Source organism: Ananas comosus, unplaced genomic scaffold, assembly GCF_001540865.1.
Source record: "Ananas comosus cultivar F153 unplaced genomic scaffold, ASM154086v1, whole genome shotgun sequence".
NCBI classification, from domain to species: Eukaryota; Viridiplantae; Streptophyta; class Magnoliopsida; order Poales; family Bromeliaceae; genus Ananas; species Ananas comosus.
The window spans coordinates 29,382-36,615 of NW_017893357.1; the positions used below are offsets into that span (position 1 = coordinate 29,382).

At 40.0% G+C, this 7,234-nt stretch overlaps 1 long non-coding RNA gene across 1 annotated transcript; it reads left to right on the forward strand.

The window, feature by feature from the left end:
- Positions 1-1,510: 1,510 nt before the first annotated feature.
- On the forward strand, positions 1,511-4,120 carry LOC109705760. Its single transcript, XR_002214874.1, has 7 exons — positions 1,511-1,667; positions 1,737-1,841; positions 1,918-2,035; positions 2,127-2,238; positions 2,329-2,419; positions 3,083-3,197; positions 3,952-4,120. It is a non-coding gene; the product is annotated as an uncharacterized LOC109705760 (long non-coding RNA).
- Positions 4,121-7,234: the final 3,114 nt, after the last annotated feature.

The following is a 7,234-nucleotide window of genomic DNA, read 5'->3' on the forward strand; positions in this document are numbered from 1 at the left end:
TTAGCTTTACTAAGTTCGACGTTCACGATTCATTTACTAGGGAGTCCATCTATCCCTGAGTTCACAAAGAACCTCTAGTGTCAAGTACACTACATTAATGCCACTCGTTTGTTCTTTAAACATTAGATGCCACCCGTTTGTTCTTTAAACATTAGATATTACTTTCTATGTCACCAAACACCAATCGTGTTCATCTCTTTTCTCTAGCACTATAGGATCCATGTTCCGACCCAATCCTCACCTATCTAAGTCACCAAGCGTTCCATGTACACTAGGTTATCAATAGAAAGCATAAGGAATGGCACTACTATGCAATCCTACTATGTAACATACAAGAGATGTAATCATATGAAACTTTAAGACATAGAAAGGAGTTCGATGGCTTCGGGATGGCACCCCCCACATTTTCTCGTTGTAGAGGTTCTAGAAATGCCTCTCGCCAAACGTTACGATGAGGTCTCGGCTTCCTTGGTCCAAAACAATGCTCAATCGGCTTTATTTTGCCGATAGCTTTTCTCCCGCTCGACGAATCGAAATTCCGATTTCGCCTCCACATTTAGACACCTCTTGTGCTAGTTCCAAAGAGAAGAGGAGAGGGAGAGGGAGATGTCCAAAGCTCCTCTTTGATCTCCTTCTTCTTCTTCTCCTTTATTTTCTTCTTCCTTTTCTTCTCCTCTTTTTCCTTCTCCTTCTTTTCCTTTTAGAGAGAGAAAGAGAGATGAGTGAAAGAGAGAGTGTGAGGGAGGGTGAAAATGAGAGAGGGAGAGAGCTCTCTCTCTCTATACTCTCTAATTAATGCCATTTTGCATAAAACCCCTCCACTTTCCATCCTGTGCACTGCCTTTACTGGGCAGTTTTCGCCCAGAGGGGCCGGTCTCCCCGACTTGGGACCGGTCTCCGAGTGCCTCCCCAGATATCACACGTTCGGGAACCGGTCTCTTCCTGAGAGACCGGTCCTCGGGAGACCGTGTAATAGGCTGAAACTTGATTAGAAGCTAATTGTGATCAAAGTGGTCACAATAACGCTAAAATGGAAATTAAGTGTTTCCAAACTTAACTAGAGGCTTGAGAACACCAAGTGACAGGTTTTGGAAATGTGGGAATAGATAAGAATGGAATTGGAGTGGCTAAATACATTCAATTGCCATTTTGACTCGAAAGCTGAAATTCTAGTCACTTTGGTCAAAAATGGCCAAATTGATACCAAATTGGAAATTAATTGCTTCCAAATTAATTTGACAACTTGTAGAGGTATATTAGTTTAATTTGGAAGTGCTTGAGTGGACTTGAAGTGAGTTGGATGGGCAAAATAAGCTTCAAAGTGCTGCTACAGCTAGTTGTTTAGTGCAGGGACTGAATTGTAAGCTCCAGGGACTAAACTGTGAACCTGCAGGGACTGAAGCGCGAACTACTGGACTGCAATGCAGTTTTAGCATTTTGAGGGATTAAACAGCAATTTGCTGAGCTTATCACCTTAACCCAGTCCAGCTAAATATGTCTACGTGTAAGAACCTCCTTCCACAGCTCTTTTCTCATCTCTTTTCTTCTCCTCTTTCTCTCTCTAGCCGATTGATGCAGGGAGAGGGTGGTGTGGCAAATTGAAGCTTTGGAGGTTGATAGGAGCTGTCGAACAGCAGGAAACCAGCTAAGAAGGTTTATAACTTCAGGTAATTAAATTATTCTCAGCTGAAATCAAGTAAAAGAGAGGTCTAAAGGAGTAAAACTTGTGTTGGTAGAGTTAGTGGCTGTGAAAGAAGGCTTGGTGGTGAGCAGATTTGAGGTTTGTGGCCTGATTGGAGCTACGAAATTAGAGTTCCAGCTGAGGAAACTTGAAAATTAAAGTGAGTATCTTGCTTCTCTGCTAGGCTTAAAGTATTGCCTAAGAGAAAGGTTTCTAACTGATTTAAATGGACATAGGAATGCAAGGAATTAAAGAGGAATCGTGAAGATCTCGGCGCCCAAATTGAAAGAGGCTGATGGATCCTCTTGGATAATTCGAATTAAAAAAAAGAACTTGATAAAACCTTGAATCAAGGTAAGGCTAATGCTTATCCCTGGTTAAGTGATAGAGATTACTCTAAAAGGGAATTGCAAACATTAGAATAACTTAATTTGAATTGGCACAGGGGGCTGCGAAGGAGAAGCCGAAGTGCTGAAATTTCTGCATTGCGCAGAATTTCAGCATAGACTACTTGCTATTGGAATTGGAAAAGAGAACTTGGTGAAGCTTCGAATTGGGTAAGTGAATAGTTCTTTCCCGAGTTGAGTGATAGGAGTTACTCTAAAGAGGTTATAAGTACTTGAATTAGTTAATTGGAATTGGTATAGGGGCTGCAAAGGGGAAGTAGGTGTGCAGAATTTCAGCATAAGTACCCTGCTGTTGGAGCTGAAAGAAAGCGTGTTGGAGCTGCGAATTGAGGTAAGATTGATGCTTATCCCTAGTTGGAGTTATATTAGTTACTCTAGAAGAGTTCTAAGCAAGAGAACTAATTGTTCTATGCTGGTAGTGGCTACACAAAGATGAAGTGAAGTGCTGAAATTTCAGCATGATGCAGAATTTCAGCATGATGCTGAAATTAAGATTGAGCTGGAATTATTGCCTTGATGGAGCTCTTGGGTGTGCCGAATTGAAAAGGAACCTGGTAGAGTGGTATTAGATGGATCTGAGATGAAAGGGATCTAAAGATTATGATTAGAAAGAGAATTCCTGCTGTAAATAAGTAATAAACAGGGAAGTATAGATGCCGAGACGTTTAAGTATTATGAATTCTATGAGATTTGCTCTAAGTATATACTTATGATTAGTTGTTGGAAGGTAAAGCTGAGCTAAGATCATGATAAATTCATCTTAAGGTTGATGTTATTGGTCCCTAATTCTTGATTATTAAAGTCTAAAGTTGATTAGAAATTTACTAGTGAGACTAGGCATATGTATATGTGGATCGTATATACATATATACAAGTACCTTGGAGTAGAAATGCAAACTTGTAAAATATGTGAATGTGACCTTAGTTAATCTCTTTTATTCTCTTATGAATGAAAGTTAAACTTGTACAAAAGTCTAAATTGACATTCCGACAGGTCGGCGAAGCGTTAATTGCATTAGAAGCCAATTCGGCTCTAGTTGCATTGAGTCGCGTAATACCTTTGCGGATTCACTTCGAGACGTGGATTCTAGTTGTTGACACCACTACAGGTGGGTGGTGCTATCCGAAGTCTTTGAATCACCTTTTATGTCTATGTTATTCATTGAGCATATTTACTTCTGTTTTTCATGCATTATAGGGTATGGGCATTGGTATTATGCAAGTGATAGTGAATGTGTGAATTCTTATTGATAGTGAGAACATATGAACATAGAATGTGGACATAGAAACCTATGAATGCATGGACTATAACAATAGTGAACTTGGTGACATATGACTAGAGATTTGGTTAGCATCGACATTGGAATTATAAAACTAGCATAAAGAGCTAGTTAGAGTAAAGTGTGACAGTGTTTGTCAGTTGAATCCTCTAAAGGGGGATCAGATCATACTCACATTTGTTTGGTTCAAGTGAGGTCGCTCCTCCTTGAACGATGAGCTCCGGAGTAGTCATCTTTACTGGACCAGGAGGTTGCGTCTCCCCCAGTTGACGGTCCCGTCGGGTGCAGGTTGCGTCTCCCCGATATTTGGGATAGTGTCAGTGAGTTATTGTTAACCAGAGGGTTAACCAACATGAATTGGGTGAATTTAGTGAAAAGCATGCATGCATATTTACAGTTTTCATATACATTGTTTCTTTCGGCTTTGTACAGGCATTGTAGTAGTTACATATTATATTTGGTTACTATCTGTTTACCTTTCTTGCCTATATATGCCTGAGTAGACCTAGTGGGTGAGTCGGCGAGGTCGGCAGCCGAACCCACTGGGAACTTTCTTGTAGTTCTCACACCACTAACCATACAGGTTTCAGTGCGAGCGTTGTGGCCGAGGATCGAGGCAAGAGCCCAGCAGCCTAGCTAGTGGACACCCGAGTTTTAGTGGTTACCAGTTTGAGTTCATGTATCATCTATTTCGGTGTACAGAGACATGTAAATGAATGTAATAAAGTGCATGTAAATAATTAAATGTTTCAGTTATGCAAGTTAGTTTAAAGTTTTAAATTACAGTGAAATATTATGTTTAGCTAGCTTTACTATCACTTGTGTTTGTTGCTTGCTATCGTGCAAGCCATGTATATTGAAATGTGATCCTGGGAATTGTTTATTTCTTTATACATGTATTCGTTGTTGTTGAGCCTTGGGCGAACAGAGGAGGTGCTGTTCGTTCGGCGTCTGTGTACGGGCCCGGATCGACCAAATTGGCGATAGCGGGACGTGACAGACCGGTTCCTATCTGAGAGACTGGTTCTCGAGAGCTGAATTTTTCGGGACTTAGCCAAATTTTGGGTTTTCTCGCTGGCGTCGCACACGGGGACCGGTCCCCTCAGCCTGGCACCGGTTGCATCAAAGATCCCCAGCAACCACCAGCCTCGGGGACCGGTCTCTCCCTGCCAGGGACCGATCCCCGAGAGCAACTTCAGCCCAGTGCAAGTTTTGCACTAAATGCTCTCGCGGACTCAACTCCAATGCACTTTTTGTGTTTTGGATATCTTTAGCCTTCCCGAAGGGTGCTCATTCGATAATTAATCGTTCTTGGACGAAGTCGAACTCTCGGATTTCGAGAATTCACTTCCTTACAACGTGGATCACCTGTATTACTAACTGTATTTATGTGATCTAATTTATCTCATCCTGCTCACTCTCCTAACGACAGGGCAATCAACCGTGTAAAAAGGCTGGTCAGGGCCTAGTGACATTCATTTTCATAAATTAAGGATATTGTGCACTAATTTACAACTATTTCTGTAATAAAGTGTTATTTGGTCTCAATATACTTCGATATTTCATGATACTTTGGATTCTTTGCGTAAACTATTGCTTCCTTGGTGTCACAATAGATAACAACAGCACCATCTGTATGCACTGTTACATTCAAATTTATCATGAATCTCCTTAGCCAAATAGCCTCTTGCACTGCTATTGTACATGCAATGTACTCTGACTCTATAGTCAATAAGAAGACACGAGTTGTTTCTTGCTACACCATGAAATAGCAGCACCTCCAAGTAGAAACGTATATTCCAAAGTGGATTTACGTTCATCTCTAACTGCAGATCCATTCGCGAAAGTGTATCTCATCAATCTAAGCTCTCCACCATAATAGCATAGAGTAAGGTTCACTGTACCTCACAAATATCTAAAAATCCTCTTGACTGCTTTTTAATGTGCCACACTAGGATTACTCTGATATTAACTAACCATGCTAGTAGCGAAACATATATATGGCCGAATACACATTACCTAGACGATTGTTTTAAGTTGTAGATAGAAGGTCTTAAGTGGCACACTTTGCAGTCTTGTCCTTCGGCTACGAAACTAGGAGACTAAGTCATATAAATCTTGTCTAGTACCCCATTTAGAAATGTAGTCTTCACATGAATTGTTCTGAAAAATTCATCTGTCAGAATGATTATAGTTTCGGCGACTCATCTACAATTCTATAGTGTCGGGACGAGTTGGAGTAGTTTTGACATGAATTTGACATTACAAACGATCATGAAACTTAAGTCAATTTCAGCTAGAATTGGTTAATTCCATTGTGCCAAGGGCACAAGTTAATTCTTTAACTACCACTAATTGGACTTTTGGATTCTTGTAACCAGCTGAACCTACACTTCACTACATTCCTCGATTTCTTCCCCCTTCTTCTTTTTTTCCTCCTTCCTTTGACCCTAGCACTCTCTCTTTCCTAGGGCATTGTGCATGGCTGCTGCTACTTCTAGCACCATTGGTGCAGCGAGCAGCCGCAGCAGGTTCAACTAATAGCAACAGCAGTGTTAGCAGTAGAGATGAAAGTGCAGCTCCCTTTCCAGCAGCTGCAGTTCCCTTTCCAGCAGCTGCAGTAAAGGAGGGGTGAATTGTAGCTAGGATTGCTACCAACAGCACCTGCTGCAAGTTGCAGCAGCATGGCTGTCAACAGCTTTAAAACTGGTTGGTAGTAGGGCACCTTGGGGAGGGGAGCTAAATTGAGTGAAATTGGATCATCAACTTGGAAATTGTTGGTAATTGCTAGAGTAGGAGGTGTTGGCACTCAATTTGCATCTCCCTTTAGCTGAAATTTTAGGTTACTATATCTAATTTTGATCTAGAATGGGATCATGTTGATTTTTGGATTTTGTTAGAATATCCCTAATTCTTTTGATCTGATTCTTGAATTTGATCTTCTCGTAGTGAATTTGAACTCTTGTGGGTGTCTTAGTGAGGAAGAGAATCTTGTGGAGCAACTCTTACATCTTAATTTCTGGTTAGTGTTCTCCAAATGCTGAAATTTTGATATAGAGCTGATTTTTGGAGTTTGTGAGTTCTTTTTGAATATTTTGGATCCAGATTCTTCTAGAAGTAATATTGTTGGATATCGGTTGGTTTTAGAACCTACTAATAGTGGATTTACATGTTAGTAAATCGAGTTTCCAATTTAATTGAGATAAATGGTGAGTTAATGCTGAAATTGTGTAATTGCTAAATTGAGCCTCATTTTTCTAGATCTGAATGCTGCAGTTGATGTATTGATGTAGTTCGGATCAATTATTTGGTATAATTTGATGTGTTCAAGTTGTTTCAGCTGATAGTGAGGTAGGAAGAGTTCCTTTTTATTTGAATTTCAGATTTTGGCTTCAAATTCTAGCAGTGATGCATTTATTGTATTGTTTTAGCAGAATTCTCTCCCTGCTGTGATTGGTTGCCTTTTTGCTTTGAATTCTTGTTGGTGGAAAGCTGAGGAGAAGTTCAATTGGTTGTCGATTTGTTGCCATTGTTGGATTAGCTTACGAGGTGGGTTTAATTTATCAAATTCGACGAAATTTTCATTAATTTTGTAAAAATTCAACATATATATTATTGTTGTCCAATGTTGCATGTTTAGCTTCGAACCTCTAGATTTGCATGGTTAATGATAAAATCTGAATTTTGAGCAAGCTAAATCCGAATATAGAAGAATTTAGATGCTGAATTTGGACCTGAAACGTCTACAGAATCTACACTATACCACCCGTAGCTCTGTCATTAGTCTTTATTTTCATTAACTATTTTTACCCATTTTTTGCCTTTGTAAGAGGGTGTTGAGTGTTTGGATTAGTGTAGGATGGGTT